The sequence below is a fragment of the Ovis aries genome, chromosome 3 (genome assembly GCF_016772045.2).
Source record: "Ovis aries strain OAR_USU_Benz2616 breed Rambouillet chromosome 3, ARS-UI_Ramb_v3.0, whole genome shotgun sequence".
Taxonomy (NCBI): domain Eukaryota; kingdom Metazoa; phylum Chordata; class Mammalia; order Artiodactyla; family Bovidae; genus Ovis; species Ovis aries.
Window position 1 is genome coordinate 193,739,806 of NC_056056.1, and position 15,446 is coordinate 193,755,251.

Here is a 15,446-nt window from a genome sequence, read left to right on the forward strand (position 1 = left end):
GAAGGGTCGGAAAGACACCAAGATTTTACATTCCATTAAGCTATGGACCCAACCCCTCAAAGACTAGATTTAAGGCAAGAACGACAACAGCAACCAGAGAAAATCCTGAACAGATAATGTTTCTGGAACAATACTGTGCAATGTGGTGAATGAAAAATTCCCACCACTTTTTTGATGTTAATAGAGAATGACCGCTTTTTAGAAGGACAGTGGTAAAGAACCAGCTTGCCAGTGCAGGAAACATAAGAGATGTGGGTTTAATCCCTGGGTTGGGAAGATCCCCTGAAGGAGGGCGTGACAACTCACTCCAGTATTCCTGCATGGAGAATTCCGTGGACAGAGGAGCCTGGTGGGTAGAGTCCATGGAGTCACAAAGAATCAGACACAGCTGAGGTGACTTAGCACAGCACAGAAGGATGTATTTATAAGTGTAGTTATTAATAAGTATAGTTATTTTCAGAGAACTTGGTGCCAGGCAGACTGCTGAGTCTACATGTGTTATCTCATTTCAGGTTCTTGACAGCCCTTCAGTTCAGTTCAGTCGCTCAGTCATGTCCGACTCTTTGAGACCCCATGCACTGCAGCACGCCAGGCTTCCCTGTCCATCACCAACTCCCAAAACCTGCTCAAACTCATGTCCATTGAGTCAGTGATGCCATCCAACCATCTCATCCTCTGTTATCCCCTTCTCCTCCTGCCTTCAATCTTTCCCAGCATCAGGGTCTTTTATAGTGAGTCAGTTCTTCCCATCAGGTGGCCAAAGTATTGGAGTTTCAGCTTCAGCATCAGTCCTTCCAACGAATATTCAGGACTGATCTCCTTTAGGATGGACTGGTTGGATCTCTTTGCAGTCCAAGGGACTCTCAAGAGTCTTCTCCAACACCACAGTTCAAAAGCATCAATTCTTAGGTGCTCAGCTTTCTTTATAGTCCAACTCTCACATCCATACATAAGTACTGGAAAAACCATAGCTTTGACTAGAGGGAATTTTGTCAGCAAAGTAATGTCTCTGCTTTTTAATATGCTGTCTAAGTTGGTCATAGGTTTCCTTCCAAGGAGCAAGTGTCTTTTAATTTCACGGCGGTGGTCACCATCTGCAGTGATTTTGGAGCCCAAGAAAATAGTCTGTCACTGTTTCCATTGTTTCCCCATCTATTAGCCATGAAGTGGTGGGACCAAATGCTATGATCTTAGTTTTGTGAATGTTGAGTTTTAAGCCAGCTTTTTCACTCTCTTCTTTCACTTTCATCCAGAGGCTCTTCAGTTTCTATTCACTTTCTGCCAGAAGGGTGGTGTCATCTGTATCTCTGAGGTTATTGATATTTCTCCTGGCAATCTTGATTCCAGCTTGTACTTCATCCAACCCGACATTTCACATGATGTACTCTGCATATAAGTTAAATAAGTGGGGTGACTATATACAGCCTTGATGTACTACTTTCTCAATTTGGAATCAGTCTGTTGTTCCATGTCCGGTTCTAACGTTGCTTCTTGACCTGCATACAGATTTCTCAGGAGGCAGATCAGGTGGTCTGGTATGGTCATGACAACCCTAAAGTGTGAAGGTGAAGTCGCTCAGTCGTGTCCGACTCTTTGCGACCCCGTGGACTGTAGCCTATCAGGCTTCTCCATCCATGGGATTCTCCAGGCAGGAATACTGGAGTGGGTTGCCATTTCCTTCTCCAGGGGAATCTTCCTGACCCAGGGATCGAACCCAGGTCTCCCGCATTGGAGGCAGACGCTTTAACCTCTGAGCCACTAGGGAAGATCTTTGACAACCCTAACCCTTTTATTTATTATTATTATTATTATATTATTATTATTATTTTTAACCTGGACCCTCAACTCTTAACATCGTCTCCAATGGTAGATAAGAAAGCTGAGCCCTGTTTGGCTTTTTAAGGAACTTTAAGGGCTCTTCACAACCCCAGTACCAGCAAGTGCTCAGGATGAGATTTGAATGCAGAATCTTTTTTTTTTCTTCTTTCCTTTTTACTTTTTAAATTATGAAAGTATGATAACACATTTACAAAAGACTTGGAAAATAAGGAACAAAGTTACATATAGTTTCACTGTATATTAAAATTATAAAAGTAGATAAATTAAGATTTTTAGTTGGAGTTTCAATGTCAAACTCTCAATAATTAATGGACGGAATAGATGGGAGAATAGAAGGATATAGTAGACCTGAAAAGCACTATGAATCATTCCAACATAATTAAAATTTATATAATTTTCACACACCAGCAGGATACAAATTCTATTCAAGTTCCTATAGACTATAAACCAGGAGACACTGGAGTGTATCCAAGGATATAAAGCAAGGATCAAAAATTTCATGGTCTAAAGGTTGAATGTATAATCTTGAACTCTAGAATCTGGGTTCTGAACCCTTATGTGATGAGAACCCATTTTGAATGACTTAGTCGTTATAGTTTGACTTGATGGGGAGAGGGAAGCACAGAGAGGGCATCCAGGTCCAGAATAAATAGCATCTGGTGGGAGATGTTTTTGCAGTGTGCCTAGTCTTTCACACAAATGGAATTCTTGGCTAAGATTGTGCAAAACCTATGGAAACCATGAGATCTTAGGAGTGAGCAGTGCTGGTATCATCAGGTGCCCTCATAAACTACTTCCTGAAAGGGAGCTGGTAGAAATTTCCACTGTTCCCTTGGTACAGGGGCCCTACAGCTGGAAAAGGGTGGGAAGAAGACATCTTACAAGGAGCCACATAGTGAGTAGAAACACAGAGTGGTCCCTTGATCAGAGGATAAAAAAGGGGAATCATCTGATCACCTGGATGATCAGATGATCTGATCATTTTTGTCCCTGGATGTTGCCTTGAGCAGAAGACAGCTCCTAGTCCCAGGTTACAGGGACTAGGAGAAACAGGTCCCAACTTGGAGGTCCAGCCCCATTCCTGAAGGATTCTGTGGTGGGAAAAAAAGAGGCTGTAGAATGAGATGAGTCACCTACAGAGAATGTCACAGAGTTGACCAGTGTCCTGATCACATGCACTGCTCCTGCCCAGTGTGGGCATGGGTCTGGCCAGCACAGCTCTTTTTAAGCATTTGGGAGTCCGTGACCCTGGAGGAGGCTAGAAGTATCAGAGTAGCCTAGTTAACATTCTGCCCATTTCTCCAAATGCCGCAAAGTGATACAAAGATTTTTGCACTGGGTTGAAAGAAGACACAGTGTCTCCTATGCATGCCTTGTGCTCAATAGTCTCTGTGTTCAGATTTTCCCTTTATCACTCCTTAGTTGATTGACTTTGACTAATAGCTTAGCCTCTGTGAGTCTGAATTTTCTCATCTATCTCATAATGGCCACATCACCAGATCGTTTTGAAAATTAAAGAACAATGCATAAAAAGCATTTAGTGCAATGAATAACACATCATATAAGGGACCAATGAGTGGAATTAATGAAATAGTTATGTATTAGAGAAAAAAAATGTTAGTTTATGAGTTGGTACAATATTTCGTATTTCATCAGAGGACAACTGAACTTTTTATTTTGTAATGCCTTGAGAAGCTCTTTGGGTTTAAAAGGTGAGATTTGGGGTGGAAAAGTGAAGCACATGGCATGGATGTGCTGGGATTAGAGCAATTTTAAGACGTTTGCTATGCTGTGGGCTTCCCTGGTGGCTTACATGGTAAAGAATCTGCAATGTGGGCAACCCAGCTTCTATCCCTGGGTTGAAAAAATCCTCTGGAGAAGGGAATGGCAACCCACTCCAGTATTCTTGCCTGGAAAATTCCATGGACCGAAGAGCCTGTAGTCCATGGGGTCACAAAGTCGGACGTGGCTGAGTGACTGAATACACACACAACTGAGTCACCATGCTATACACCTAAAACTAATACAACACTGCAAACCAACTGTACTTCAGGGAAAACAATGAAGTAGAGATGAGTAGAAGTGGAAGAATCCCAGAAGTCTGCCGAGAAATACACAGGGATAATGGATATCCAGCTATACACAGTATGGGAGTATGAGAAAATTTTATTCAAATCTTGAAGTACAAGGACTTTGAGGATCTATGAACAAGTGTTTCTTCATTTGATCTTACCAAAAGGCCAGGAAGCAACAAGTGATACTTATATTACAATTATTACTAGTTTGATTCCAAACTTAGTCATCTTGGTGAATGGCTGGCAAAAATAATGATGAGTCATGAAGGGCTCAGTTATCTTTGTTCTCATTAAAGCACATGTGTTTCAGTAAAGGAAGATAAAGGAGGCTGAATAGCAGCTTCCCAAAGATGTCCAAATCCTATCCCCCAGGACCTGTGAATGAGATACATGGTAAAAGGGGACTTGCATGTGAAATTCAGTTAAGGATTTGAGATGAGAAGGCTATCCTCAACGACTTAGGAGAGTTCTTACAAGAAGAAGACAGGCGTGTCAAAGTCAGAGTGAGAAGATGTGAGAACAGAAGCAGAAGCCAGAGAGGAGAGAAGATCCTGCGCTGGTGTCTTGGAAGACAGAGGAAGGGACCAGGAGCCGAGCAAAGCAAGCAGCCTCTAAAACCTGGAAGAGGCAAGAGTTCTTCCATAGAAGCTTCAGAAGGACTGAAGACTTGTAGATGTCCTGACCTTAGCCCAGGGAAACGGATTTTGGACTTTTGACCTCTAGAACAGTAAGCCAATAAATTTTAGTGGTTTGAAGGCACTAAATTTAAAGTAATTTGTTACAGTGTGTGTGTGTGTGTTGGTCCCTCAGTTGTGACTGACTGTGACCCCACGAACTGTAGCCCACCAGGCTCCTCTGTCCATGGGATTGTTCAGGCAAGAATACTGGAGTGGGTTGACATTCCCGTCTCCAGGGGATCTTCCCAACCCAGGGATCAAATCTGGGTCGCCTGTATTACAGGCAGATGTTTTTACCATCTGAGCCACCAGGGAAGCCAAATTTGTTTCAGTACCCATAGGAGACTAATACAGAGTATTAGGCAACAGTGGAAAAGCAGAGGACAGTGTGGTGTCTGTCCTGTGCCAAGTCCTCTGGGTCAGCCTCTGGGAAAGAGTTGTGGGTAGAAGATGAAGGAGCTGTCCTCATGAAGAGAATTTGACGGATGAGGGCAAAAGCAGTCATGCTTAGGGCTCTGGCTGAGACAGTATGACACAGAGCAGGGCAAGTGAGGGCTAGCACTGCTCTTAGGCTAAGAGGGTGCTACTGGCAGACAGAGAGAAGCCTCGGAGTCCATGACTGGGGGGGCGGGGAGTAAGGGCTGGAGGAGACCGTGCCAGGAGAACCAGCAGTGTCACTGACAGGGTACAACTTGTTTGAAGAAATTATAGACATCCCTGAACACTCCTTGAAAGACTTGATGGACACTGATGGAAGGATGAGCTCTTAAAGGTGCGGGGAAAGCCAGACAGTTTGAATTATTACCATTTCTGTTACTTCATCTATATGGCCTGGAGAAACTCGGACAACATCAGTTTTAGGACTGCTGATGCTGCTGCTACTGCTGCTAAGTCGCTTCAGTCGTGTCCGACTCTGTGCGACCCCATAGACGGAAGCCTACCAGGCTCCTTCGTCCATGGGATTTTCCAGGCAAGAGTACTGGAGTGGGTTGCCATTGCCTTCTCCGAGGACTACTGATACATATAGTCCAACTAATTTCCAAGACTTATCTGTAGGGTTTCCAGGGATGAATGCAGGATTCTTGTAGCAGGCATTTTAAAGGTGGAATGCATTCAAAAACCACGAAAATTAAAGTTCTTGACCACTAGGTGGCCCCATCCCCATGGGCTGGAGAATTTGTTTCGTGACCTCTAAAAACACAAGGGCTTGAAACACATCACAACGATTTGCCTTTTCAGTAACCTGAGCCAGGAAGATCCTCTGGAGAAGGAAATGGAAACTCACTCCAATATTGTTGCCTGGAGAATCCCTTGGACAGAGGAGCCTGGCGGGCTACAGTCCACTGGGTCGCAAAGAGTCGGACACGACTTAAGACAGAGCACAAGCATGAACCTGGTTACTATAGACTCTGGCTACTTTTTCTTTCTTGTTTACAGAGTTATATAAATACAGGAGCTCCTTTTTTCACTCTCCTTTTTACTTACAAACGTCACCTGTACCATGAACTCGACTTTCTTGTCTATGAGATCAAATAGCTCTGTGTTACCCAATAAGGTTGAGATGTGGACAAGAAAAGGGGAATGATATTGAAATTCATTTTTTGAAGATTTAACTGTCTCCTTTAGATGGGAGAACAGAATATACAAGGACTTAACTCAGTTTCTCACTATATGTGTTGTTTGTGGCACCATATTCATGAACCATTCATCTCTGCACCCAACAAATATTTGCTGAGGGTGTGTTCTGAGCAGAAACAATTTCCTAATCATTGCAGTGGGTTATATAACTTTAAAAAGCCCACAGAGCTCCAACAGAAGAAAACCTTAACATTCTATGGAGGAGAATGGAGAGGTAAATGATTAAATATGACCTATGGGGAATAAAGTGTAGAATAGGAAATTCGTCTAGCTTCATGTATTTAGTCATCATGTCCATGCATTTATTTTCACATGCAGTGCCCTGCTGCTTCCTTTCCTTGCATTTATAATATTATTATACTAAGAAAATGTGTTTGAGGTCTAACAACGGAAAAAATGAAATATTGAAGCAGTCATTTTAAATTCAACCTTCGCATCTTCAAACATAAAGATGAATGACAAGTATCTATATAAGATTGATCTGAAATACATTTGAAAGTCCAGGAAATGGGCGAAATGGGGAAATTTACACTGTCCTCCTAAAGCCCAGATAAAAATATGTGTAAATAAATATTTGTAGCAGGATACTATTTTTAATAGTATCCCTGGTGGCTCAGAGGTTAAAGCATCTGCCTGCAATGCGGGAGACCTGGGTTCGATCCCTGGGTTGGGAAGATCCCCTGGAGAAGGAAATGGCAACCCACTCCAGTATTCTTGCCTGGAAAATCCCATGGACAGAGGAGCCTGGTGGACTATACTCCACGGGGTAGCAAAGAGTCGGACAAGACTGAGTGACTTCACTTCACTATTTTTAATATATTGTTCGTACTTGAAAAATACTGATGTGTGATGTTGGGAAAGATTGAAGGCAGGAGGAGAAGGGGACAACAGAGGATGAGATGGTTAGATGGCATCACTGGCTCAATGGGTAAACTCATGTCCGGGAGTTGGTGATGGACAGGGAGGCCTGGTGTGCTGCGGTTCATGGGGTCGCAAAGAGTCGGACACGACTGAGCGACTGAACTGAACTGAACTGAACTGAACTGTTCTCTGTATAAGTTGATTGTCCTTACAGTCTTTGGGCAGAAGGTGTTTTGTTTCCTAAATTTATGTGCTGATATTTGAGATTACAATCTTCATTATTTTCTATTACTGTCCATGTATGAGAGGCCTGTCTTCTACTTTGTCTCCTTTTATTCCTGATCTCCGTCTACTCTTTCCTTTACCGTTACACTTATTCTAATGTTTCATCTGTGTCCTCAGCTACGTATGCATGTGTGAATGTAGCTTTGCTTTGTGTATCTATTTTAAATGTCCTATGTGAAAGAATTTTTTATTTCTTCACCTAGACAATTTTGTTCAGAATGGCTCTACTGGTAGAGAGAGGGAAGAAAAATCACCAGATAAACTTGAAGACTCTAAAAAGCAGAAAGATTGGATGGGGAATCGGGGAGATGTTATGTATTTGTACAAATTCGCAAGTAGAAAATGAATAGGTTCTAGAGATCTAATGCACTGCCCACAGATTATATTCAAAAATACTAGATCTTAAATATCCTCATCATAAAAAAGAAATGATGGAGGCTTCCTGATGGTCCAGTGGTTAAGAATCTGCCTTCCAGTGTAGGGGACTCTAGTTCAATCTCTGGTCAGGGAACTGAGATCCCATATGCTGCCAGGCAACTAAGCCCATGTGTTACAACTAGAAAGTCAACACACTGCAGTGACGATCCCACGTGTCACAACTATGATGTGATGCAACCAAATTCATTAATTAAAAATTAATATATTAAAAGAGGAAGTGTTACTATTTTACTTAAAAAAGGAAATGATAATCATGTGACATGATAGAGGCGCTGACTAAGCTATGATGATATACAAAAATGTATCAAGTCAACAAGCGTATGCCTTAAGCCTACACAGTGTTTTCTGTCCATTATATCTCAATTAAAAATAAATAAATAAAATAAAACAGAAAGGATCAGTGCCCTCTTCCTTTATCAGAGACTGGTAAAAATGTAAGACCCTCAGCTAGGCCCTGCTGTTGCATGGTGTAGGAGGGGCAGACAGCCTCTACAGAAGGCACATGTAGACACAGCACCCTGAGACACCAGCATATTTCACTCCTAGCATAACACGGGGTACAGCCATTGGTTTTCAGTGTACTGGTCAGTTACCTGGAGAGGAAGGGCTTTGATCTCACCAAGTCTTTTGTGTCTCCAGAGAAGAACAGAAATAGCAAAGAGAGATTATATGTATCAGATCTAGCCAGGCTTCTAACCCATCGCTCATATAGTCATGAAAAAGAGAGTACAGTGGTGACCTGCATAGACCCACCACCTGATTAAAATGCAGACCTTGGCAGCAGCTGCTAAAATAGACGGACAGTAATGACCAAGACCAGATGTTTCACCCTTATTTTTTGACATTACATAAACACCCTAGAATGTTGGCATTTACGTCACAAGTGGAGGAGGCCACGCAATGGACTGAGGTTTTCTGCTTTAGATTTTGTAACTGTAGGAGATGGTCTGTGAGCAGCTGTGAAATCATGTGTGATAGAACAAGTAGAAGAAAATTTCCTTGAATTGCATCTGAGCTCACTCTTTTAAAGAATAGCACAGGGTTATAGCACCTGAAAGAAGAAATTATATGTAAACTTCAGAGTAAAGAAAGTGAAAGAAAGAAGTCGCTCAGTCCTGCCCTACTCTTTGCTGAGTAAAGTCAAAATCTTAATCCTCAAGCAACTTTATTGAACTTATTAGCCATAATAGTTTTTAATGGATTCTTTTGGATTTTCTAAAATACACGATTTTGTCATCTGCTAATAGTTTTACTATTTCTTTTTTCCAGTACGGTGACTTTTCTTTCCTTTACCTGATTAACTGCCCTGGCTAGAACCTTCAGATTGAATAGAAGTGGTAAGAGTGAACATTCTTGTGTCATCTTAGTGGGAAAGATATTACTCTTTCACCATCAACTATGGTATTACCTGTGTCTTTTTCATAGATGTCCATTTGATTCCTTCCTTCCCTCAGGTTAGGGAAGTCTACTCCTATTCCTAATATCTTGTGTGTTTTTATCATGAAAAGGTGCTGGATTTTCCTCAAATACCATTTCTGCATCAATTAATACAGTGTATTACGTCAATTGATTTTAGGAGGGAATGTTGAATCACCTTGCATTTTAAGATAGCTCTCACTAGTGTTGGTATATAATCCTTTTTTATATTGCTAGACTTGAGGTCTTACTTGTGGTAGGCTATATATAATGGCTTTCCAAAAGATACACGGCGTGCTGCAGTCCATGGGGTCACAAAGAGTCCCACGACTGAGTGACTGAACTGAATTGAACTGAATTGAAAAGATACACATATCATAATTCCTGGGTGGAATCTGTGACTGTTACCTTACATGGCAAAGATTTTGAAAATGTGATTAAATTAAGAGGAGATTATCCTGGACTATCTATACAGGCCCTATATGCAACCACAGGTGTCCTTTAAGGTGGTTGTTGTCGTTTAGTTGATAAGCCATGTCCAACTCTTTACAACTCCGTGGACTGTAGCCCACCAGGCTCCTCTCTCCATGGGATTTCCCAGGCAAGAATACTGGAGTGGGGTGCCATTTCCTCCTCCAGGAGATCTTCCTGACTGAGGGATCAAACCTGCATCTCCTGCTTGGTAGGCAGCTTCTTTACCCCTGAGCCACCTTGGGAAGCCCCTTTAAGAGGGTGGCAGAAGGAAATTAAAGATAGAATAAGAGAAGGCAATGTGACCGTGGATAAAGAGATTGGAGTGACGATGGCCACATTCCTTGGCTTTCAGCACTCCAAAAGAATAAATTTCTTTTGTTTTAAAGCCCCAAATGTGGGTAATTTGTTACAGTAGCAAGAGAAAACCAACATACCAGTATTCTGTTGAAGACTGTTGCCTGACTATTCATGAGGAATACTGATCTCTAGTTTCCTTGTGATATCTTTGGCTTTGGTATCAGAGTGAAACTGGCTGCATAGAATAAGCTGGGAAATGGTCCCTCCTTTGCTACTTTTTTGAAACATTTTTGCAGGAATAGTTTTAATTCTGTTTTTACATATATCTGCATTCCTAAAGCTTATTTGAAATCCAGAAACTTTATCTGTCTGTTTCATGATGTTGACTGCTCTGGATCAAATTTTCCTGAAAAGATGCGTGTCTATTATTTTAGGACAGCTTTCTTGAATAACATAGCTTCAAATACATATTGTGTTCTTGAAGTTTTATTTTAGATGGGAATTTCAATGATATGTGTGTTGCCTGACTATTGTCCTTTTTCTTTATTTTTCTCTCATCATTTTAACTCTTCATTTTATTTCATTTTGTGGGCTCACCTTATTTTTTATCTTCTGGGCTTCCTAGGTAGAAGAATCTGCCTGCCACTGCAGGAGGCAGCAGTTCATTGTATCATTGGGAAGATCCCCTGGAGAAGGAAATGGCAACTCACTCCGTTATTCTTGCCTGGAGAATCCCAAGGACTGAGAAGACTGGTGGGCTACCGTCCATGGGGTAGCAAAGAGTCAGACAACTGAGCAGCTGAGCACACACACACGCTCCTTACTTTCAGCAGTACCTATTCTCCTTTGTGCTTCTTCCAACTCACTTTTTTTTTTTTCGTCCACACTGTGAGGCATATGGGATCTTAGTTCCCTGACCAGAGATCGAACCTACACCCCCCTGCAGTGGCAGAGTGGAGTCTTAACCACTGCACCTCCAGGGAAGGTCCGCTTCCAACTCGCTTTTGTTCTGTGAATGATTTAATATTTTCTCTTCTTATTTCTCCCTGCTTATATTTTATTTCTAGCTCCTCACAAAATCTTTGTTGAACTGCTTGATCTGTGCTCCTTATTCTTAATCCATAGAGGCAACCACTAACTTAGACTTTTCTTATTTATATTATCTGGTGATAATTTAGATTTCTTCCTCGGTGACATAATTTTAGTGAACGTCCCTAACTTGTCAGTTGATTTTTTTCCCCTGTTTTTTTCTTCTTCTCTTTCCCCTCCTTCTCCTTCTAATATCTTTATGTGGATCCTGAACAGATTTCCTTTTTAAAGTGTATCAAGCATGTCATTTATGAAACAGGTCATTTCCTCTAGCTATTTGCAGGAATTTGGGAGAGCGCAGAAGAACCTACACTTTGTGGAAGAACCTAGGCTTTGCAGAAGGACCTAAGCTTTGTGGCAGAATAGCTGGATAGACCACCACAAAGTTCAACTGTTTAGCAAGGCAAAGTCTCTTCCACGATCATGGAGACAAACTGCTTCATCAAGAACCAAACTAAGTTCCTACAGTTGATGCATTGCTCCCCCAGGTGGCACTAGTGGTAAAGAGCCTACCTGCCAGTGCAGGAGATGTAAGAGACACCGGTTTGATCCCTGGATTGGGAGGATACCTTGGAGGGGGAAATGGCAACCCACTCCAGTATTCTTGCCTGGGAAATCCTGTAGACAAAAAAGCCTGACGATCTACAATCCATGGGGTCACAAAGAGTTGGACACGGCCGAGCACACACACACACAACCTTCCTCCTACTGTTGTAGACCGGGATGTAAGATTTTGTCCTTAGCGTGCACACTTCTGCTTTGGCATATGTACTTTTACTCTGGATCTTTCAAGTTATACAGTTGCAGCAGCCCCCCCAACCCGCACTTTTTTGTGGGCATTTTTCTGCTTGACCGGTATTGCTTTTGAAAGCCCTTTCACCTATTTTCTGGTTTGGAGTTTCAACTCTCTTCTCATTTTGCCAAAAGCAACTTCAGTGTTTATATTTCTCTTTTTCCTTACTGCTCTTGGATGATTTCCATAAAGAGAAGGCAGAAATGCCAGCTTTGGAAACAAGAGAGGTCTAGCTTATATTTGAAAACTTTTGTATCCCCTTTTTTTTACTCTTGTCTTCTCTTTACACTGTTCTTTTTTTAACTTCTTATTTTATGCTGGAGTGTAGCCAATTAACAATGTTGTGATAGTTTCAGGTGGACAGTAAAGGGACTCAGCCATCCATATACACATATCCATTCCCCCCAAATTCTCCTCTCATCCAGGCTATCGCATAACATTAAATAGAGTTCCCTGTGCTATACAGTAGTCCTTGTTGGATACCCATTTAAAATAAAGCAGTATGTACGTCGATCTCAAACTCCCTAAATATCCTTTCCTCCTGTCTTTCCCCCGTGCTAACTGTAGATTTGTTCTCTAAGTCTGTGGGTCTGTTTTGTAAACAAGCTCATTTATTTCATTTCTTTATAGGTTTCACATATAAGGGATTTCATATGATATTTCTCTTTCTCTGTCTGGCCTACTTCACCCTGTGTGACAATCTCTAGGTCCATTCACATTGCTACAAATGGCCTTATTTCATTCTTTTTAATGGCTGAGTAATGTTCTCTTGTATATATGTTACATTCTTCTTTTGTAGTTTATCTGTGCGCAGTTTCATCTGAATGAATTACAATTAAATTTTTCATCTCTACCCTGGTTTCTGTCCTTCTGATTATCTTCTCCTTTGCCTGTGGTTAACTTCACATGTGTATTCCTCAGGAACTCCTATTATCATTGTCCTTCGCTATACTTGGATGGGGCTTCCCTGGTGGCTCAGCTGGTAAAGAATCTTCCTGCAATGCGGGGGACCTGAGTTCAGTCCCTGGGTTGGGAAGATCCCCTGGAGAAGGGAAAGGCTACCCACTCCAGTACTCTGGCCTGGAGAATTCCATGGACTCCATGGGGTCCCAAAGAGTCAGACACGACTGAGCAACTTTCACTTTCACTTTCTTCCACTTTCATACTTTGATGTTCTTGATCTTGGTCAATGGCATCAGAGTTCTTTCTCTCAAGTAATTTAGCTGAAAATTTTAGAATCACATTTGTACTTTATTTTGTCCATCCTGTGGTCAAAGTATCTCCAATCTAACCTTCTTTTTACTTCTGCTGATATCACTTTGCTTTGGACCCTGCACCTGGATTCTGCAGACTGTTATTCTTGGCTGTCTTGGGTGCACGTTTAGTCGCTTCTGTCATGTCCAACTCTGCGACCCATGAACTGTAGATTGCCAGGCACCTCTGTCCATGGAATTGTCCAGAAGAATACTGGAGTGTGTTTCCATGCTCTCCTCTAAGGAAAATCTTTCTGACCCAGGGATCAAACCCATGTCTCTTACATCTACCTGCATTGGTAGGTGGGTTCTTTGCCACTAGCACCACCTGGGAAGCCCCTTGGTTGTCTTATCCATTGTCAGTTCAGCTACTTACTGTGTCAGAGTGAACATCCTTAAGTACATCCTGTTATGTTATTCCTTTCCTCAAAACTCTCCATGGTTCACCAATATAAATGGAATAATCTCTTTAACCTTCTGTAAATTGACATCTGAACTCTCTACCAACATAAAATTAGTTGTTGTTTTTTAAGACCATTCTTCATTATTATCATAACTCTGTTTATCTTTGTTCCTTTACCTGGTAAGTATACTTTTTTATCTTAGTTTGCTAATGTTTTGGCTGTTTTCCAAGACATTATGCTTAATAAATCCCTTTCAAAATATCCATTTGCAAATAATCTCTCCTTTCCCACACTCTTATAAAATTTTTTAACCTATTTGTTACACACGTCATTTTTTTTCTTAATCTTTTAAGCTTATATTTTCCATAACATGACCCCCTAGTGGACATTGTTCCTTGACATCTTTCTGGGTCATCCCCACGTGGTACCAGTGGTAAAGAGCCCACCCGCCAATGGACTGTTCAATCCTTGGGAAGAATTCCCATTCTCTCCGTCTCGTCTGAGTCCAAAAGTCCATTATAGCTGAGTTACACACAGGGAAGTCATTGCCACATCCTAAATTCCATATATGTGTTAGTATACTGTATTGGTGTTTTTCTCTCATTACTTCACTCTGTATAATTGGCTCCAGTTTCATCCATCTCATCAGAACTGATTCAAATGAATTCTTTTAACGGCTGAGTAATACTCCATTGTGTATATGTACCAGCTTATCCATTCATCTGCTAAAGGACATCGAGGTTGTTTCCATGTCCTGGCTATTATAAACAGTGCTACATGAACATTGGGGTACATGTGTCTCTTTCCATTCTGGTTTCCTCGGTGTGCATGCCCAGCAGTGGGATTGCTGGGTCAGAAGGTAGTTCTATTTGCAATTTTTAAAAGTTTGATGTGGCTGTACTAGTTTGCATCACACCAACATTTTGCAGTATTTTCTCTAAATCAAAGTCCAGGTTTTTGTTGCTTATTTTGTTTTGTGACGAATTCTACCTTCTTTGGAGGTTCATCAGCTCAAATTGTAGCAATTAATTATTAAATGACATGTTTTAATAATTTTTGATTTTTAGCATCTTTCATGTGTTTTGTTAGCCATCCGTATGTCTTATTTGGAGAAATTCTATTTAGTTCTTATTTTGTCAATTGGGTCATTTCTTTTCTCAGTGTTGATGCTGCATAAGTTCTTAATCTTTTGAATTAGTTGTTTTGTCAGTTGATTCAAAACTATTATGTTTCATTTTAAGACTCTTTAAAGCTTGTGGAGATCCTGATGCTGGGAAATATTGAGGGTAGGAAGAAAAGGGGGCAATGGAGGATGAGATGGTTAGATGGCATCGTGGTCTCAGTGGACATGGGTTTGAGCAAACTCCAGGAGATAGTGAAGAGAGTGTTTGCCTGCATTCTAGGAGTTTTATAGTGACTGACTTACTTTACAACAAAAAACCCGGTGGGTCATAAAAAAGCACTGAATTACTTGGAAAAAGTTTATTCTCTCTGGTCTATTTAATCTTGACTTACTTAGATCCATGATAATAAAATATCTTCTTTAATTGAATATGCAAGTAACTAGTGAATAATGCTAATAACTTTAATAATTGCTCATCACTATACCAGAAAGTTGCATCAAAACCAATCTTTACTGTCAAATTTTTGAAGTTAAAATATTTTAGTATCAAAGTAGTATTTTCAGAAAGTATTTTGTGTTGTTGTATATGCATGTGTTGGCTTTATAAAATACTATGATAAATGTCAAGACGCCAAAGATTTGGGTTTAATGACCATATCTATATACTTTTTTTTTTTACATATAATCTCAAAGTCTTGAATATCATAAATTTCTCATGTCATTGACAATAACAATTTTATGGGGTACAAAATTAAAAGCAAGTTGACCAAATTCCCTATATTAT

At 40.9% G+C, this 15,446-nt stretch overlaps 1 long non-coding RNA gene across 1 annotated transcript in view; it reads left to right on the forward strand.

Moving 5' to 3' along the window:
• The window catches only part of LOC132659475 (uncharacterized), a 21,524-nt gene extending 7,201 nt beyond the window's left edge, over nucleotides 1-14,323 (forward strand). Inside the window, exons 2-3 of the long non-coding RNA XR_009599987.1 lie at nucleotides 9,083-9,150; nucleotides 10,626-14,323. This is a non-coding gene — a long non-coding RNA (uncharacterized LOC132659475). The remainder of the gene's footprint in view (nucleotides 1-9,082; nucleotides 9,151-10,625) is intronic.
• Nucleotides 14,324-15,446: the final 1,123 nt, after the last annotated feature.